This window comes from Ahaetulla prasina, chromosome 8 (genome assembly GCF_028640845.1).
Source record: "Ahaetulla prasina isolate Xishuangbanna chromosome 8, ASM2864084v1, whole genome shotgun sequence".
Taxonomy (NCBI): Eukaryota; Metazoa; Chordata; class Lepidosauria; order Squamata; family Colubridae; genus Ahaetulla; species Ahaetulla prasina.
In genome coordinates this window covers 78,045,919-78,066,448 of record NC_080546.1, presented here as the reverse complement: position 1 = coordinate 78,066,448, position 20,530 = coordinate 78,045,919, and the positions used below count along the sequence as shown (strand labels likewise).

Below are 20,530 nucleotides of genomic sequence, written 5' to 3'. Positions count from 1 at the left end.
TCCGAAAGGTTGGTGACCCCTGATTTAAACAGTTCCCACTAAAATGCAGCCGTCTCTGTTCCTAGTCTAAAAGTATTATTTTGAATGCAAGCAAAATACCTTCGCATTTTGTTTCAGTGCCCAGTTTTATTTTCCTCCTGTTGATTGAAAATGCAGGTAGTCCTCGACTTAAGACCACAGTTGGATCCAGAATTTAGGCTGTTGAGTGAAACATTTATTTTTGCCCCACTTTACAACTTCCTGCCGCAGTTGTTAAGCGGATCACTGCCGTTGTTAAATCAGTCACACGGTTGTTAAGTGAATCTGGTTTCCCCATTGCCTTTGCTTGTCAGAAGGTCATAAAAGAGGATCACATGACCCCAGGACACTGCAACCGTCATAAATGTGAGTCGGTGGTGAAGCATCTGAATGCAAATCACGGGGCCTTGGGGATGCTGCAGTGAGCGTAAGTGTGAAAAATGATCAGAAGTCACTTTTTTCCGTGCCATTGAAACTTCAAACGGTCACTAAGTGAACTGCTGTAAGTTGAGGACTACCTGTACATGGATTCTGAATTTCAGTGACATAACATGGAATATAAAACAGCTTTTGAATTTCACTCTACTCATTTTTTTAAATCATGCAGAAATTGGAAGCAACTTACATGCTCATTAAACTAAAATTTTAGTTTGCTTAAATTGGTTCTTGAGTTTGAGTGATCTTGATAACAATAGTGTAACAATTATGTCAAGATTGTTGACTACAGCCACCAGAGTTTACATGTGACATATAGAGACTTTCTATCTAACTACTTAAAGCAGTAGCAAAATCACATGATAATGCAATCAAAAGCAGGTGAAAAATACTGAAATCAATAAGACTGAATTAATATTCTGAGACTAAAACCTACTTGAACATAGCAGGTCTTACTGTGAGTTTCTGCTGCAAATTACTGTGAGTTTCTGCTGCAAATTGTCACTTAAAGAATCGTCTTTCTCTACTAAAATTATAATTCTGTTGCTATTTCTTTATAAACAGCTGGAAACATAACCATTAACGGATGCTACCCACGGATTGTATGCAAAATTCTGATGTTTAGAAGAAGCCTGAGTGGAGGAATATAAGATTACATTTGACAGCGGTAAGGAATATTTCAACTTTATTTGGAAACTTAACACAAACCATGTTTATAAATAAATCCGAATTAGTTTTGCAGGTGAAAAAAAAAACAGTTCTAATTTGTACAGCCGAGTCTTGGTTTTCCTTCCATTTCTTTTGGAAGTTCTAATATTACAGGTAGAACACAAAAACAATCCAAGCCATGATTTTGAATTTAAAAAAATCACAGCAAACCCAAACCTTGTAGATAAACCAACATGGTTTAAAAGAGTGATTTGTCCCCTCCTCAAAATATGGCTCTCCCCGGGGTGGGCTGCTGGGGGTTCGCAGAGGTTTGGGAGAACCTCTAGCTAAGATTCTGTGCAGTTCAAAGAACTCCCAAAATGCCACTCCTGGCTGGTCCCGCCCCACCCACCCACTCCACCCCTCCCAGGGTATTTTGGATGCAGGTAAGTGCAATTCTAGTTGCAGTTAAAATATGCAAGACCAGATAGATAATCTTTTTATCATATTTTTCCGGTAGAATGCCCAACAAAAATATCTCTGGTTTCAAGTCTATATGTTGCTTTGTCATTTTTTTCCAACCAAGGATGTATTTTCATCCCAATATTTTTTAGCTTTCGGGCATGTCGCCCACATATGATAATATGAACCGGGTGATTGATTATTCTTCCAACATTTAGCAGATCTGTCTTTATACATTTTTGCCAATCTTGCCGGTGCAAAAATGCCATCTCTAAAACATTTTATACAAATTTTCCTGATATGCAGTTGACATAGTCAATTTAACATTTCTATCCCATAATTTCTGCCATTTATCTAATTCTATTGCCTATCCACAGTTTTTAGCCCAGGCAATCATTGTCTCCTTTACCTGCTCACTTACAGGTTTAATACTTAATAGGTAACAACCTATTTCTCATGTTATTTCCATATCTTATAAGGGTTTTTAAATTCAACTGAGGCATGGTGGCACAACAACTGAGAAGATGTCAATGCTTTTATTTCTATTTTCTATACTTGATTTCCTTCACACAGCTCCTAATGTAAGATAGCAGTTTCTCGCATTTATTTATTTATTTTTTTGCCACCCACCAGATAAATTCAGAGAAATATTTCTACTGACAAACATGAATTGCTTAGAGCAGGGGTCTCCAACCTTGGTCCCTTTAAGACTTGTGGACTTCAACTCCCAGAGTCCTTCAGCCAGCAAAGCTCTGGGAGTTGAAGTCCACAAGTCTTAAAGGGACCAAGGTTGGAGACCCCTGGCTTAGAGTGAATGGACTCTTTATTTTATTATCTTTTTGTGTGGAATGAGGGTGAAAGAACTTTATTTACCTTCATAACTGGGAGTAATTCAGGGGGAAAACCCAATATACACCCCACGTTTGGGTCAGATGGCGGGAAAGTGGGTGAGTGAGCAGATTTGCGCATGATATTCTTTTGCGCAGTTTCTGAGTCTTTGACATTTTAATAGAGGTGATAACAATTGTGAATGGCTTCCAAATTCCTCTGTTGGGAATTGAGGAATAGAATGCTTATAATATACATGCATCCAGAGCATTTCTCTGCCCAAACAAGTGGATCATTTCCTGCATTTTATTCATCTCCAACGTTTTGTGGTTGAAAACCACCCATGCTACTATTTGATGTGCCATTTCAGCATTTAAATAGCCTCTTTATGATAGTTCTCATTGCTTCGTTATGTATGTGTTTTATTCTATTTTATAGTATCTCACACATCTTTATTCTTTTTTATCTTAACTTGTTAATAGATTCTGATTTATTTTTTTTTTGGTAAATTGGAGCTGTGTGTCGTTTTCCCCAAGGCTTTTTTCTCTTTCTGTAGCCCCCTTGCAGCTTTTATTCTTGAATAATAAACAAATAAATAAAAGGCAGAATGGGATGGGATTCGAAAAGATTTCATTTCTTTCTCTGTTAAATCAGTGTTATTTATTGATACCGGTCTTTTATTTTGTTCCATTAATATCCTTTCTCCTTTAACCTTTCCTAATTATCCCTCCTCCAGACCCAGAAGGGGCAGAAAAAAGAGAAAGTAAATTATCTGATTTGCAGTTTATTTATTTTCTTGATTAAAGGCTAGATTGTCCTCCCCCTGATGCACACACACGATCGCATCAGGTGATAGGAAGCTTGTTCTGTGTGTGTGTGTGTGTGTGTGTGTGTGAGAGAGAGAGAGAGAGAGAGAGAGAGAGAGAGAGAGAGAGATGGAATTATACCCCCATCATCTCTGCCAGATGTTAGCTTCTTTGGATGTCAGGATACTAGGGCACACGATGACAGTTCTAATTTTATTTTTATCTCTCCATGCCACAATAACAAGGATTCGGCCTCCTTTGACTTGGGTTTCATGAATTGCTTAGAGCAGGGGTCTCAACCTTGGTCCCTTTAAGACTTGTGGACTTCAACTCCCAGAGTCCCTCAGCCAGCAAAGCTCTGGGAGTTGAAGTCCACAAGTCTTAAAGGGACCAAGGTTGGAGACCCCTGGCTTAGAGTGAAGGGATTCTTTATTTTATTATCTTTTTGTGTGGAATGAGGGTGAAAGAACTTTATTTACCTTCATAACTGGGAGTAACTGGGAAAACCCAATATACACCCCACGTTTGGGTCAGATGGCGGGAAAGTGGGTGAGTGAGCAGATTTGCGCATGATATTCTTTTGCGCAGTTTCTGAGTCTTTGACATTTTAATAGAGGTGATAACAATTGTGAATTGCTTCCAAATTCCTCTGTTGGGAATTGAGGAATAGAATGCTTATAATATACATGTATCCAGAGCATGATCCAAACAAGTGGATCATTTCCTGCATTTTATTCATCTCAAACGTTTTGTGGTTGAAAACCACCCATGCTACTATTTGATGTGCCATTTCAGCATTTAAATAGCCTCTTTATGATAGTTCTCATTGCTTAGTTATGTATGTGTTTTATTCTATTTTATAGTATCTCACACATCTGTTATTCTTTTTTATCTTAACTTGTTAATAGATGCTGATTTATTTTTTTTTGGTAAATTGGAGCTGTGTGTCGTTTTCCCCAAGGCTTTTTTCTCTTTCTGTAGCCCCCTTGCAGCTTTTATTCTTGAATAATAAACAAATAAATAAAAGGCAGAATGGGATGGGATTCGAAAAGATTTCATTTCTTTCTCTGTTAAATCAGTGTTATTTATTGATACCGGTCTTTTATTTTGTTCCATTAATATCCTTTCTCCTTTAACCTTTCCTAATTATCCCTCCTCCAGACCCAGAAGGGGCAGAAAAAAGAGAAAGTAAATTATCTGATTTGCAGTTTATTTATTTTCTTGATTAAAGGCTAGATTGTCCTCCCCCTGATGCACACACACGATCGCATCAGGTGATAGGAAGCTTGTTCTGTGTGTGTGTGTGTGTGTGTGTGTGTGAGAGAGAGAGAGAGAGAGAGAGAGAGAGAGGGAGGGAGAGGGAGAGAGAGATGGAATTATACCCTCATCATCTCTGCCAGATGTTAGCTTCTTTGGATGTCAGGATACTAGGGCACACGATGACAGTTCTAATTTTATTTTTATCTCTCCATGCCACAATAACAAGGATTCGGCCTCCTTTGACTTGGGTTTCATGAATTGCTGCTTACTTAGGGAGCAATTTTTTGAGGGTGAAAATGGGATTTTCCATCTCTGTTCCTTCCTTAGCAGACCATAGGAAACAACTGAATTGGCCAAGAGTATTAGCCTTTCCCTTGGCATCAGCTGAGCAGTGACTTTTTTTAACTGTTTTCCAGGTTTTGGCCCCATAATGCTATCCAGGCAGTGGTGGGATTCAAATAATTTAATAACCGGTTCTCTGCGCTAATGACTGGCCGGGTGGGTGTGGCCATGGTGGGTGTGGCCAGGGGGTGACAGGCAGCCTCCTGCACCCCCCTGGGAGAAAAAATGGGTCGTGGGGGCCCCGCGCCATCCCCCATGTCCTATTTTGGGCCTAGGAGGCCTCCCTCCACTTACCTGGAAGCCAAAATGGGGCGCGTGGGGACTCCTGGAAGAGATGGGGTGGGAAGGGGTGGAACCAGCCATCAATTTAACTACCGGTTCACTCGAATCGGCCCGAACCGGCTGAATCCCACCATTGTATCCACCTATCTTTAAAGTGGCAGATTATTACCAGCATCAAATTTGCTGCTCCTGTTGTCAATTTCTGACTTGCCAGAGGGATGATACCGGCAAATGGTTCTGACTTTATTTATAATTGTACAGGTAGTCCACGACTTAATGATCTCAAGCTAGCCCAGAATTTCTGTTGCTAAACAAGACATTAGCTAAGTGAGCTTTGCCCAATTTTATGACCTTCCTTGCCCGAGTTGTTAAGTTAGTAACACGGTTGTTAAGTGAATCTGGCTTCCCCGTTAACCTTGCTTGTCAGAAGGTCGCAAAAGGTGATCACATGACCCCAGGACACCGCAACCGTCATAAACATGAATCGCTTGCCATGCATCTGAATTTTGATCATGTGACCATGGGGGAGGGATGCTGCAACAATTGCCAGTGTGAAAAAATGGTCATAAGTCACTTTTTTCCAGTGCTATTGTAACTTTGAACGTTCACTAAATGAACTGTTGTAAGTCAAGGACTACCTGTACATGGAGGATAGGGTTTATTACATTCCACTGTATTTATTTCCTTCCCCATTCATCAGCCGGTGGGAAAACAGCTGGACCGGCAAGTTTAGCCACCTGTTTCACTCTGACTATTCTATTTGTGGATACTAGCTGATAGTCATGTTCCTTTTGGGCATGGATTTAGGACTGTCCCAGAAGAACCACATCAAGCGGGAGCATGAAGAAGAGCTGACAGATTTGGGGAGGATTGTGCCATGATACAGAAGAGAGTTCTGTCTCCTGTTTCAACATAGAGTTACATACTATCATTGCTGGTCAGTTGTTGGACAGGCTGATCCGAGTTTCTCAACCACTTGTGATGGGTATAAGAGGAATGCTTGGGTTGAAATCAGGGGCGGGTTTCAAAACCCGTCGGTACCAGTTCGCTCGTGGGTGCGTGCACGCTGTCCGGTGGGTGGGCAGAGCCTCGCACCACCGCTGCTACTGGTTCGCCCGATCCAGGTTGAACCGGTAGCAACCCACCACTGGTTGAAATAATTAAGCTCTCCTGATATCTAAAGCAGGTTGCTCCCAAAAGATGGAGCCCAAGGACCGAAGGGAAGGGACAGTCCTGCAGAAGTCTAAATGAAAAATGCCAGGCTAATCCTAATCTTCTAAGGGTCATCTCGCTATGTGGGTTAAAAAATGTTTGGAGAATTGCTTATGAACTCTGCATTGGATTTTAAAAAAGTAATATAAGTAGCTTTGAGTCTGTCTTTTGGACTAAATGATGCATAGATGTGATTCACTTCGTTATTAAACAAACCATGCAATCTAACCACGATAAAGTTGATTTCTGTGATTTAATTTATCTGACTCTGTTGTATTGTACATTTTGTTCCAGTAACATTTAGCAAACAATGGCTACAGATGAAAGAGGTACAAAACGCAAAGTTCAGTCCAAACGACTAGGTAGCAATGCTCCAGGTACTGGGGGGGGAAAAAAACATTATCAAAATCGGACAATAATAACAAAATGTATGGTTTGGTTTGGGAAATAGATTAAAGAAACAGAATTTGTTCTTGGATTTGAAAGTGGCTAAATTGCAATGTTATTGTTGTTATTATCAGACTCATTCTTAAATACTATATACCCGTACATTGGAAACAATTTTAGGGCCTAATAGAGACATTAATTAAATTGAATAGATACTATAAAGACCTGAGCCTCATAATCTGCAACTAGTGGTTGTACTGTATACGTAATCTTTGATTTACGACCACAATTGAGCCCAAAATTTCCGTTGTAAAATGGGGCAAAACTCACTTAACAAATTCCTCACTTAGCAACATAAATTTTGGGGTCAATTGTGGTCAGAAGTCAAGGACTATCTGTATTTGGATGGAAATCCGCTACTAGAGCTGTAGTGTAGATCTGAACATTGGCTCTGCTATTGCTGCAGGATTTTTAGTCCTTCCTCCACCATTCAGTCAGAACTGAAGAAGCTTCTTGGATGAGAAGCGAAACGTCTTCAAGGAACAACAAAGCCCAGCTGCCTTTTGAAAAAAAGCACCTTTGGGACTTCCAAGTAAGAAATGCCTGCCTGAAAGTCTAATGAATAAAGCTAATCATAGATGACAGGGTTTGATAGAAGGAATCCAAAGTGCCCCCTGCTTTAATGGATCCGGAACCGGTGGAAATTATTAGAGATGGTTGCATTTGGATTTGGAGCTAGCTGCAAAAATATTAATATTTAACCATCTCCGAAATTGCATTTGCGCATACAGCCATCTCTTTCCCATGCATCTATTAATTGCTCTCTGAAATTTTCAGGCAGTTGGTATAGCCAGTTTTAATCACCATTGTGACAATTCTGTCTCTTTATCACTGCAAGCGGTGTGTGTTTTGTTTGTGTGCAGTTGCCGTGTTCATTGCTGCAATTATGCAAGTGAAGAGCATAATTTCATGATGTTCTGACGTGTGATTTCCCTTGATTCTGTGCTTTTTTTCCTCCATGTTTTTTTTCCCCAAGGGCATGCTTTCAATTTGGAGTTTTGTCACTGAAGCATCTGTAGAATTTGTGGCGGATGAAAAAAGCTATATAACAGACCAGGGGTATCCAACCTTGGTCCCTTTAAGACTTGTGGACTTCAACTCCCAGAGTTCCTCAGCTAGCTTTGCTGGCTGAGGGACTCTGGGAGTTGAAGTCCACAAGTCTTAAAGGGACCAAGATTGGAGACCCCTGTAATAGAGGAGCTATATAAGAAAACCACAGTGCCAAATCTTGTTTTATTAAAATATCAATATTAACATTTGTGGATGAGTTCTAAAATGCAAAGATGGGCATTAACAGATAATAGCAATTCCTTCATCAATAAACACCTTCAAATCTCTGTAAAATAGAACTGCAGAGCCCCATTCAAGGGAGGTTGACAATTGCAGAAACCAAGGTCACATTTTTTGGCAAAAGTATAGAAGTTATTATATTCTTCTAAACCTCTGGGATGTTGTCTGATTTGATTTCCGTGGTCTTAGTGGCTGACAATGTTGTCAGATCTCTAGTCAAAACAATAAAAAGAGAAAATAACTTCTACCCACACTCCCACAAAGTTTTAAGTGTGTCTTATGGAGCTCCTCCAAATCATGCCAAATTATAATTTTTAACATGAGAGAGAAGGGGTAAATTATTAAATGCCTGTTGGGTCCCCTTGTTAGTTCAGAGCATACATTTATTTTGTGAAGATTATTTTATTTATTTATTTTATTTTTATTTTATTTATTTTTGTCAATCATATATAATAGGTAAAAGTATAAACATAATTTGGATACATGAGAAATGTAAGTAAAAAGGAATATTAGGACAGGGACGGTAGGCACGCAGGTGCACTTATGCAGGGCTCTTACAGACCTCTTAGGAATGGGGTGAGGTCAACAGTAGACAGCTTAAGCTTAAAGTTTTGGGGGTTTGGGGAAGAAACTACAGAGTCAGGTAGTGCATTCCAGGCATTGACCACTCTGTTGCTGAAGTCGTATTTTCTGCAGTCGAGTTTGGAGTGGTTTACCTTGAGTTTGTATCTATTATTTGCTCGTGTATTGTTGTGGTTGAAGCTGAAGTAGTCATTGATAGGTAGGATATTGTGGCAGATAATTTTATGTACTATGCTTAGGTCAGACTGAAGTTGGTGTAGTTTTGTTTAGTTCGGTGGGGCCTCCTGTCCCCTGATATCTTTGTTCTGTGTAACTTTGGAAGTGACCAGACAGATCTCAAGACTCTTTTGGTCTTGTTGGCTTCTGTCTTGGATGACAGAGCTCAAAATGTAAGCTAAGTAGGATAAGGGAACATTTACCAGCAGAAAACCAGACTGATGCTACATGACTAATAAGAAGTATGAATAACACTATCTCGAGAACTGAACACTGCATTTACATAACATTCTGGGGGTTTACATAACATTCTAGCTATGGGTCTTTAGTGCCTATGTAGATAGTGCTGTAAATATACATTAATTGAAGATTTGGATTGTTTCTGTAGCTGTAATACAAAAGTGAAACTGGCGTTTTTCTCTTTTTCAAACAATACATGGAGATTGGAGGAGGAACATAGCTCTCTTCCTAGACCACGATGTTCCATGATAAGATCAGGCTTGGCATGCTAAAAGTGCCTACTATGAGCATCTGCACAATGGTTCAATTTTCATTATCGCTGTGTTGTTTGCAACCTCCTTTTCTTCAAAGGAAGCTAACTGGAACGTATTAAAAAGTAAAGCAATATTAATCCCAACCAACAAAACAATGTGGAAACTCATAAAACTGCTACATTTACTCTAAAAACATGACACTTTGGTGAGAGAGAAATATTGAATTGCTGAACACCACAATAGTCATTATTGGCTCACAATCATTAAGCAGAATGATTAAAGCAGTCTAACCTGGCTACTTCAAAACCTATACAGTGTTTCCCTGAAAATAAGACCCGGTCTTATATTTTTTTGAACCCTGAAAGAAGCACTTGGCCTTATTGCCATGCGTTCCAAAGCCCGATTGGGCTTATTATCAGGGGATGTCTTATTTTGGGGGAAACAGAGTAGTAGCACCATCAGTTATTCCCTTGGGTTCATGGATGTTTGTAGATACTGCCAAATTGGGCTCCAAACCGAATAGTTCCCAAAGGGATAATGTGTTAGTGAAGCCTCTGGCATGTAAATGTGTTTATACTTGTATTTGATTTTGCCCAAGTTGTTATGGTAATTGTTAAGTTCGGGAAGTAACGAGGCTGGAGACCAGGGTAGTGACAACAGCTCTTTAATACAGGGTGAACCCAGCAACAGAACTGGGGAAAAACCTCTTCTTATATACAGTTTAACGGCTTCAACCAATCAACAACGTGCTTGTTTCCTTAAATATTTAAAGATACATAACACTCCTCCTCCCAGAAAACACTTTACCAACATTTACATATTATTTACATATTATTTTTCGGCGTAGTCACGTAAATAACAGGCGTCTCCTGACTCTTTCGGACCTCGCGGTTCAGTTTTTGGGATTGGGTTGAGCTGGTCGGAGGGCTGTTGCTCCTCTCAGCTCTTTCTCTAGGCCCTCCGGCCCTGGATTACTGCAGAGTCGTCCCTGCTGTTCTCTGCGGGAACCTGATGGCGTCGCTGGACCTCCGGGGACTCAGCTAAGTCTTTTGCCTCTCCCAGGGTTAAATCAGCTGTGGGTTCAAAAAATGTGTGGTCAGGGTCTGTTTCATTGAACTCGGATTGTTCGGTTATTCTTTTTCTGATTTGATCTATGTGGCGCCTCCATACTCGGTTGTCTTTCAACTCAACCAAGTATGACTTTGGACCGGTTGCTTTTATGATTTGCCCTGCTAGCCAACTTGGGCCGTCCCCATAGTTGCGGGCCCACACTCGGTCGCCTATGCCCATTTCTCTAGTTTTTCCAGTTCCCCTTGTAACCCTCTGGTGTGTAGTGGATTTAAGCGGTCAGTGGGCACAGCTTCCGTCCCATCAATAATTCGGCTGGGCTTCTGCCTGTTGCAGTGCTGGGGTTCTATGCTGAGCGGCCAGAAAGAAATCTATCTTTGTTTGCCAGTCGCCTGGCTTGAGTCTGGACAATGCCTCTTTAGCGCTCCGGACGGGCGCTCTGCAAAACCATTCGGCGCGGGGTGGAAAGGCGCAGAGAGGGCATGTCGGATGCCCTCATCTGCCAAGTATTCCTCAAACTGGGTTGCCGTGAATTGCGGGCGTTATCGGATACTAGCGTGTCGGGCAACCCGTGGGTTGCAAATAGGTGCCGCGGGGCTGCGATTACCGCCTCGGCTGTCATGGATCTCATGAGAATGATTTCCAACCATTTAGAAAGCGTCGACTACCACTAGAAGGTTTGGCCGTGGAAGGGGCCGGCAAAATCGATGTGGATTCTTGACCAGGGCCCTTGGGGTTTCTCCCATTCCCTAACCGGGGCCATCGGGGGTAGTGGCCTGGATTCCTGGCAGGCCAGGCATTTCCCTACTCTCTCAGCAATCTCTGAGTCCATTAATGGCCACCAAACATAGCTTCGCTAGCCCCTTCATCCTTACGATCCCTGGGTGACCCTCGTGGAAGGTCCAATACCTTTTCCTCAATTTCTCCGGGATCACCACTCGATCGCCCCATAGCAGGCACCCCTTGAGCCGAGAGTTCCCCGCTTCTTCACAAATTCCTTAAAGCGCTGCGCCCGGCGCCACCCTCTTGCACCCAACCAGTACAGTTCTTAAGGTAGCGTCCGGTAAGGCGCCCTAGCCACCTCCTTAGATGTGACTGGGCCAGAGTCAGAGAGTCAATCAATAGTACAGGTGCCCCGGGTGGGGTCCTCGATCGCCCTGGTAGTGGGCATCTGCTTAATCGTCCGCATGCCCCAGGTCTTTTCCTGGTCGATGCTGCAGCTTGTAGGTAAGCAGCCAAAGATAGTCCATCTGGTCAATCGGGCGAAAGTGCCACAGGCGTTGGTGATCGCCAGCCAATAATCCTAACAGTGGTCTATGGTCTGTAACAATTTCAAAGTCTCTGCCAAACACGTATTCGTGAAACTTCTTTACCCCTGACACTATAGCTAGGGCTTCTTTATCAACTGACTATAGTTCCTCTCTGTTGAGGACATTGTTCTGGAATAGAATGCTATTGGGGCTTCTGTGCCATTTTGGGAGCCTGTGGCTGAGCACAGCCCCACTCCGTAAGGGAAGCATCACATACTAGAACCAATGGCATTTTGCTATGATGGTACTGAATTAGCAAGCTATCACTCGAGAGTAGGTTTTTACTGCTTGAAAGCCCTGGCTTCAGGTTTCCCCAAGACCAAACAGCCTTCTTTCCCAGCAACTTATGTAGCGGCTCGGCAACGTTGCCTTGTTTTAAAAAACCCGTAAAAGTTCACTAGACCCAGGAATGCCTGTAGCTCTGTTTTGTTTTTGGGCGCTGGAGCCTTTCTTATTGCCTTGACCTTGCTCTCAGTGGGGTGAATTCCTCTTGTCTATTCTGTAGCCCAAGAATTCTCTGATTCTACCCCTATTTGGCATTTGTTTACTTTAACCTTTAGACCGGCTGACGGAAAATGCCCAGAACTTTTCTCAAACGCTCCCCAATTCCTCTAAATTTTCTGCTGATATCAATACATCATCAAAATAGGAACTACCCTGGGAGCCCTTGCAGAAGTCGCTCCATTAAATTTTGAAATAGACCTGGTGCCACACTCACCCCAAACTGTAACGGGTACACTTGAAAGCCCCCTGTGAGTTACAATCGTTTGGGCTTCGGCTGTGTTGGCGTCTACAGTTGTTGATAGGCTTGAGCCAAATCTAATTTAGCAAAGACTTGCCCTTGCCCCAAGAGTGCAGCAAGTGTTGCACCACGGAACTGGGTGGCGCTTTTCTGTAAGGCTTTGTTTAACGTGCCTTGTAGTCAGCGCAGATTCTACTGACCCATCTGGTTTTACTGGGGTGACGATTGGCGTCTCCCATTTGGCATGATCGACTGGCACCAGTATCCCTGACTTATGAGCTTATCTATCTCCTGTCAATCTTGGGTTTAAGGGCAAAGGACCCTCCTTGCTTTTATCCGGATAGGGGCTACCTGGGGTCTAGTTGAAGGAAATAGGGGTCCCCTTGTACTTGCCCAGGCAGTCCTTGAACACATCTTGAATTCACTCATGAGTGCATCTTTAGGTTAAGTCACTTCTGTAGATGCCAGTCACTCCCATGCCCAATGCACGGAACCAGTCTAGTCCCAACAAACTTGGCAGGGTCCCTTCGACTATCGTGATGGGCAGGGTCTTCTTGTGTAGTCCCTCGACTCGGACAGAGGTGGTCCTCGAACAGGGATGCGATTCCCTTGGTAGTCGTGGACTCGTAGCCGTTGTGTTTGCAGGTGGCGCGTTTGGCTGATGGCAAGCTTTGCAAAGTGTCCCAGGACATGATTGTGATCGCTGACCCGGTGTCCACTTCTAGTCGGCACGGCACTCCTTCTATTTTGGGCTTGGTGAAGATTTTCTTCTCCACCGGGTTGTGGCGGCCTATTATCACGGTCGTTTGATTTGAAGTTCGCCTTTTTGTTTGAGCCAATCACGGGTCGCCTTGCCGATCCAGCGCTCTGATTGGCGATTTGAATTTCAGCGGGAAGGTTGGGAGCTCGACAGACTTGAGCCAGGTGCCCTTCTTCGCACCGCCGACATGTAGCGTCCTTGAACTTGCATTGTTGGCGCTGGTGTTGACCTCCGCAACTTCCGCATTCGTCCGGTCTTCTTTGCCGTTCTCGGTTGACAAACCCTTCCTCATCCTCACCGTCTGATTCGGTCTGGATCTCTTCGTGGTGCACTGGGGTTGGCTTTGTGCTCGCCTTCGGCGTGAGCGGCTTTTGCAGGGTTTCCGCCGCTTGGGTAGACATCTCATGAGCTCTGGCTTCGTCCAGGGCGTTTGCCAGCGTTAGGTTGCTTTTGATAGCAGCCGCCTCCCAAACGAATGTCTCTGACCCCACGGATGAGTTGCTCTAGCAGCCTCGTCAGGTCTCGGTACCCACAGTCTTTGGAGGCTTTCCGTGGCGGCCATGTAGTCGCTGATGGATTCGCCCTCAGCTGTCTGCGCTCCAAATTCAAAACGCCGCACGTATTTGGACGGCGTTGGCGCGAAATGGTTTTTTAGCAGGGTTTGCAGAGTTTGCCACGATACCGATTGTACCAGCGTTGGCTCTGCCAGGGCTTCCGCGATGTCGATGACCTCGGGACCGCAGTGGCTCAAGAAATATGCCCTTTTGCGGTTGTCTGGAACTCCTTGCAGTTCGTTTGCTTCTAGGAAGCTTTCAAAACGGGTCATGTACGTTCCCCATTTCTCTCTGGCTGGGTCAAACGGCGCGGGCGGAGTGTAACTGGCCATCTCCGCGTTTCTGCCCTGGGCTTGCTGGGTTCGGTTCTTCCGTGCTTCAGCTCGGTTCTGGTGCTCCTTAGCCTCGGTATCCCACCTTCGTCGCCAGTGTTAAGTTCGGGAAGTAACGAGGCTGGAGACCAGGGTAGTGACAACAGCTCTTTAATACAGGGTGAACCCAGCAACAGAACTGGGGAAAAACCTCTTCTTATATACAGTTTACCCGGCGGCTTCAACCAATCAGCAACATGCTTGTTTCCCGCCCAAATATTTAAAGATACATAACACTAATGCTTTAAATTGTGGATTGGGTGTTGTAAACCAGGGGTCTCCAACCTTGGCAACTTTAAGCCTGGTGGACCTCAACTCCCAGAATTCCCCAGCCAGCTTTGCTGGCTGGGGAATTCTGGGAGTGAAATCCTCAGGCTTAAAATGAGTGAGACCCTAATAAACTGCTCAGATGTCTATGGAGGTTCTCAGTCATCCATGGTTGTCCCAAAGGAACTTTTAAATAGAGTAGAGTAGAGTAGAGTAAAGTTGAATAGAATAGAATAGAATAGAATAGAATAGAATAGAATAGAATGGAATGGAATGGAATGGAATGGAATGGAATGGAATGGAATGGAATGGAATGGAATTAACAGAGTTGGAAGGGACCTTGGAGGTCTTCTAGTCCAACCCCCTGCTTAGGCAGGAAACCCTACACGATTTCAGACAAATGGTTATCCAACATTTTCTTAAAAATTTCCAGTGTTGGAGCATTCACAACTTCTGCAGGCAAGTTGTTCCACTTATTGATTGTTCTAACTCTCAGGAAACTTCTCCTCAGTTCTAGGTTGCTTCTCTCCTTGATTAGTTTCCACCCATTGCTTCTTGTTCTACCCTCAGGTGCTTTGGAGAATAGCTTGACTCCCTCTTCTTTGTGGCAACCCCTGAGATATTGGAACACTGCTATCACGTCTCCCCTAGTCCTTCTTTTCATTAAATAAGGCTAACAAGGCTCCCCTGATTCGCGATCTTATTCAGGGGGAGTCCACGGACCTTATGGGCATTACGGAGACCTGGTTGGGCCCAGAGGGGGGGGTCCCCCTTGTTGAGATGTGCCCTCCAGGTTTCCGAGCATTTCATCAGCCGAGGGCCCAAGGTAGGGGTGGGGGGGCGGCGGTTGTTATTAAGGAAGATCTTGAGCCGAGGGAGACCACTGTTCCTCAGATTACCGGCTGTGAATCCCTCTATGTGCGGTGGGGCCATAGGAATCAGTTGGGCTTGGTGATCGCGTACCTGGCTCCTTGCTGCGTGACCACAGCCCTGCCTGAGCTGTTGGAGGTACTTGCCGCTGTGGCGGTTGAGACCCCCAGACTTATAGTCATGGGGGATTTCAACCTGCCATCAGTTGGCTTGTTATCGATGGCAGCTCGGGAGTTCAAACTTCCATGACCTTGGACCTGATTCGAGTAAATGATGGCCCCTACGCTGCGGGAGGCACGCTGGATCTGATTTATATCTCTGGACAGTGGTTAAATGATCTGGTGTTAGATGATTTAGTAACAGAACCAATGTCATGGTCGGATCATTTCTCCTTGCCTAGACTTCCGAACCGCCATTCACCATCGCAGGAGGCGGAACCTATCGTGGTTCCGTCCCAGGCGCCTGATGGACCCTGAGAGGTTCCTGGCGGAGCTTGGGCCATTCCTGAGGATCTGGCCCGCACGACTGAGGAACTGGTCGTGGCCTGGGAACAGGCGGCGGCGGGGCCTTGGACCGTGTCGGCGCCTTTGCGACCTCTGACCCGGCGCAGGTCTCGTCCGGCCCCTTGGTTCTCCGAGGGCTGAGGGAGATAAAGCGCGGAGAAGGCGCCTAGAGCACCTGGAGGTCCAGTCGCTCCAGCTGATCGGACACTAGTTGGGTCCTATTCTAGGACCTACCTAGTAACAATGAGGAAGCGAGGCGTTCTCGCCTCCACCCTCATTGCGTCGGCAGATAACCGCCCGGCCGCCCTGTTTGGGTGACCCGCTCTCTCCTACATCAGGAGGTGCGGGATGACCCTTTGCAGGGACGAGCCGAGGAGTTTAGTGGTTATCTATCGATAAAATCGCTCAGCTGAGGGACGGTCTGGACAATTTGGGATGATCAAGCGAGGAGAGGAGGCACGTCTTGTTGAGCCATTTGGGATGAGTTTGACCCTGTGGCTCCGAGGCGTGGACAGGTTGTTGGGGAGGCTTCACGCCACAACATGTTTACTGGACCCGTGCCCTTCCTGGCTGGTACTGGCCACTCAGGAGGTGACACGAGGCTGGCTCAGAGGATTATCAACGCTTCTTTGTTGGAAGGGTTTTCCTGCCGCCTTGAAAGAGGCGGTGGTGAGACCCCTCCTTAAGAAGCCCTCCCTGGACCCAGCTATTTTGGGTAATTATCGTCCAGTCTCTAACCTTTGCTTTGTTGCGAAGGTTGTAGAAATGCTGTAATGGCGACAGCTACCCCAATACCTGGATGAAGATGTCTATCTAGACCCGTTCCAGTCCGGCTTCCGACCCGGACAACAGACAGCTTTGCTCGCATTGGTGGATGATCTCTGGAGGGCCAGGGACAGGGGTTATTCCTCTGCCCTGGTCCTATTAGACCTCTCAGCGGTGTTTGATACCATCGACCATGGTATCTTGCTGCGCCGGTTGGGGGGATTGGGAGTGGGAGGCACCGTATATCGGTGGTTCTCCTCCTATCTCTCGACCGTCGCAGACGGTGTTGACAGGGGGCAGAGGTCGACCGCGAGGTGCCTCACTTGTGGGGTCCCACAGGGGTCGATTCTCTCGCCCCTGCTGTTCAACATCTACATGAAGCCGTTGGGTGAGATCATCAGTGGTTTCGGGGTGAGATACCAGCAGTACGCTGATGACACTCAGCTGTACTTTTCCACCCCGGGCCACCCCAATGAAGTTGTTGAAGTGCTGTCCCGGGGTTTGGAAGTCTGGGTCTGGATGGGGAGAAACAGGCTCAAGCTTAATCCCTCCAAGACGGAGTGGCTGTGGATGCCGGCATCCCGATTCAGTCAGCTGCAGCCGCGGCTGGCTGTTGGAGGCGAGTTACTGGCCCCAAAGGATAGGGTGCGCAACTTGGGTGTCCTCCTGGATGATCGGCTGTCGTTTGAAGATCATTTGACGGCCGTCTCCAGGAGGGCCTTCCACCAGGTTCGCCTGGTTCGGCAGTTGCGCCCCTTCCTTGATCGGGATGCCTTATGCACAGTCACTCATGCGCTCGTTACCTCTCGCTTGGATTATTGTAATGCTCTCTACATGGGGCTCCCCTTGAAGTGCACTCGGAGGCTTCAGTTAGTCCAGAATGCAGCTGCGCGGGTGATAGAGGGAGCTACGCATAGCTCCCATGTAACACCACTCCTGCGCAGACTGCACTGGCTACCCGTGGCTTTCCGAGTGCACTTTAAGGTGTTGGTTACGACCTTTAAAGCGCTCCATGGCTTAGGACCTGGGTACTTACGGGACCGCCTGCTGTTACCACATGCCTCCCACCGACCCGTACGCTCTCACAGAGAGGGACTTCTCAGGGTGCCGTCCGCCAAGCAATGTCGGCTGGCGGCCCCCAGGGGAAGGGCCTTCTCTGTGGGGGCTCCCACACTCTGGAACGAGCTTCCCCCGGGTTTAAGCCAAATACCTGACCTTCGGACATTCCGTCGCGAACTGAAGACACATCTTTTTATCCGCGCAGGGCTGGCTTAAATTGAATTTTAATGTTAAATTTTATTAATTTTAAATGGGGTTTTTAGTTCATGGCAAATTTTTAATTTTCAGGCTAATTTAAATAAGTTTTTAAAATTGCATTTTAAACTGTATATTATATTGTTGGTTTTATCTTGCCTGTACACCGCCCTGAGTCCTTCGGGAGAAGGGCGGTATAAAAATCAAATAAATAATAGTAATAATAATAAAACTAGACATACCCAATTCCAGCAACCGTTCATCATATGTTTTAGCCAGGGGTGGGTTCTACTTACCTTTGCTACTGGTTCGCAACGGGACCATGTGCACGTGCTTCGCTCACATGTGCTTCTGTGCATGCACAGAAACTTCATGATGATGTCTGGGTCAGTGGGTGAAGCGCCCGCCGGTTTTACTACCGATTCTTGTGAACCAGTCCGAACTGGGGACAACCCACCACTGGTTTTAGCCTCCAATCCCCTAATCCTCTTTGTTGCTCTTCTCTGAAGTCTTTCTAGGGTCTCAACAACTTTTCTGTATTGTGGTGGACCAGAGATGGATGCAGTATTCCAAGTGTGGTCTCACCAATGCAGTGTAAAGCGGTACTCTCACTTTTTTTTTATTTGCATTTATATCCCGCCCTTCTCCGAAGACTCAGGGCGGCTTACACTATGTTAGCAATAGTCTTTATTCTATTTGTATATTTATATACAAAGTCAACTTATTGCCCCCAACAATCTGGGTCCTCATTTTACCTACCTTATAAAGCAGGAGTGTCCAAACTTGGTCCCTTTAAGACTTGTGGACTTCAACTCCCAGAGTCCCTCAGCCAGCAAAGCTGGCTGAGGACTCTGGTTGAAGTCCACAAGTCTTAAAGGGACCAAGTTTGGACACCCCTGTTATAAAGGATGGAAGGCTGAGTCCAGCCTGGGCCTAGTGGGGCTTGAACCTGCAGTAATTGCAAGCAGCTACTGTTAATAACAGACTGCATTAGCAGTCTGAGCCACAGAGGCCACTTCATGTGTTCTTGAAACGATTCCTCTCTTGAGGCAACTATTCCTCTGTTGATGGCAACCTATGACTGCATTTGCTTGCTTATCGATTGATCGATTGGATAGCACTTGATTGGCAGATAACCCTGGCACCAAGCAAATAAGAACTGTGGGGAATGGATGGCAAATCAGCCACTCAATCAGCCTCTGATTTGCCATCCATTCCCCACAGTTCTTATTTGCTTGGTTGTCACTGAGCGCAGGTCACAGATGGCTTCAGAACCTTGCTGTGAGTGGCTGAATGAGTGTGAAACATGAGCAGGGAGACTCAAAGAGCACCAGGCAGGCAGTCTGTGTAAGGCACGCAAGAGAAACACTGCATCATGCATGTTCGATTAGACACGGAATCACAATAGAAAGGAAAACTTGGTTTCCTGGAGTGTAAGAACAGCAAGATCGGCGTCTTGCCTTGCAATATGACTGCGCTGGCTTGCAACTTGTGCTGTGCAATTGGCAGAACACGTTCAGTCACAAAACCCCCAGCGGTGTGTTTAAAAACCATTTTCCCATCGTACCAAAGCAAGTAACCCTTTAACAGGGTTCAAGTGTAAAATTTGTTACTACTGGTTCTGTGGGTGTGGCTTGGTGGGGGGGTAATGTGACTGGGTGGAGGTAGCCAACTTTTTTTTTTTTTAACTTTTAAAAACATTTTTTCTACAATCTCTTCGGCCAAAGAGGTTGTAAAAAAAGTGCTTTTAAAAGCCTGCGATGATCAGGCAACTAAGCTGGGATCGGCAGAGGAAAGGGAGCTTTTAAAGGGTTCTGACGATCCCAGCTGAGCCGCGTGATCATCAGAGGCTTTTTTTTACTTTTAAAAGCATTTTTTCGGCCGAAGAAAAAATGCTTTTAAAAGTAAAAAAACCCAAACCTCTGATGATTGTGCGGCTCAGCTGGGGCGGGGTGGGGGACAGGGACTTTTGCTACTGGTTCTCCAAACCACCAACTGTCATCGCTACCAGATTGCGCGATCCCGTCCAAACCGGGAATATTTCACCCCTGCTCTTTAATCTATTTGCAAGTTCCGTTCTGCTCGAGCATTTGAAGTCAAAGCATGATTTTGCTCCTCTAAGGGTTGGCATCCTATGGCCAATTGCTGTTTACAAAAATTGACCCAAATTCCTAATTCCAAGCAACTTTTGGCTGCGGCCTAGTTTTATGATGGGGTCTTAAGCGCTTTGTATCATTTCGAAGTCCAATGTTTTCTTTTTCTATCCCTCAGTTTTTTTCCTTGGGCCACTAAATAGTTCTTTACTTTTCTTCTTAAAGCTCGTAACTTTTGATGTTCGATTTAATGGCAGATCTGCTACAAAATCACTGGGGCTTTTCATTTCTGCAGCTCAGATAATCCGGCATCCATCCAAGGCTAGAGACCTTGCACCAAAATTCTTTAGAGATGGACTAATTGATAATCTTCAAATGACATCTGAATGATTGGGAACCCATAATTATTTCTCTTTCAAGGGCTTCAGAAGGGACACAGTGGCTCAGTGGCTAAGACGCTGAGCTTGTCGATCGAAAGGTTGGCAGTTCAACGGTTCGAATCCCTAGTGCCGCGTAATGGGGTGAGCTCCTGTTTCTTGTCCCAGCGTCTGTGATACACACACCCCGCATTCCCCCCGCTTTTGGCACAGGATGGCACAGTGGGTCGGGTAGGCCCATTTTTCACCCTCACCAAGCTCCAGAGGCTTTCTA

The 20,530-nt window shown here is 45.3% G+C and overlaps 1 protein-coding gene across 4 annotated transcripts in view; it reads left to right on the top strand.

The window, feature by feature from the left end:
- Positions 1 to 20,530, top strand: part of CRACD (capping protein inhibiting regulator of actin dynamics) — a 181,301-nt gene that overhangs the window by 93,509 nt on the left and 67,262 nt on the right. For all 4 annotated transcript variants that reach the window (XM_058193096.1, XM_058193093.1, XM_058193095.1 and 1 more), the window contains exon 2: positions 1,018 to 1,120. The gene's annotated coding sequence lies outside the window, so the exon portion shown is untranslated. The remainder of the gene's footprint in view (positions 1 to 1,017; positions 1,121 to 20,530) is intronic.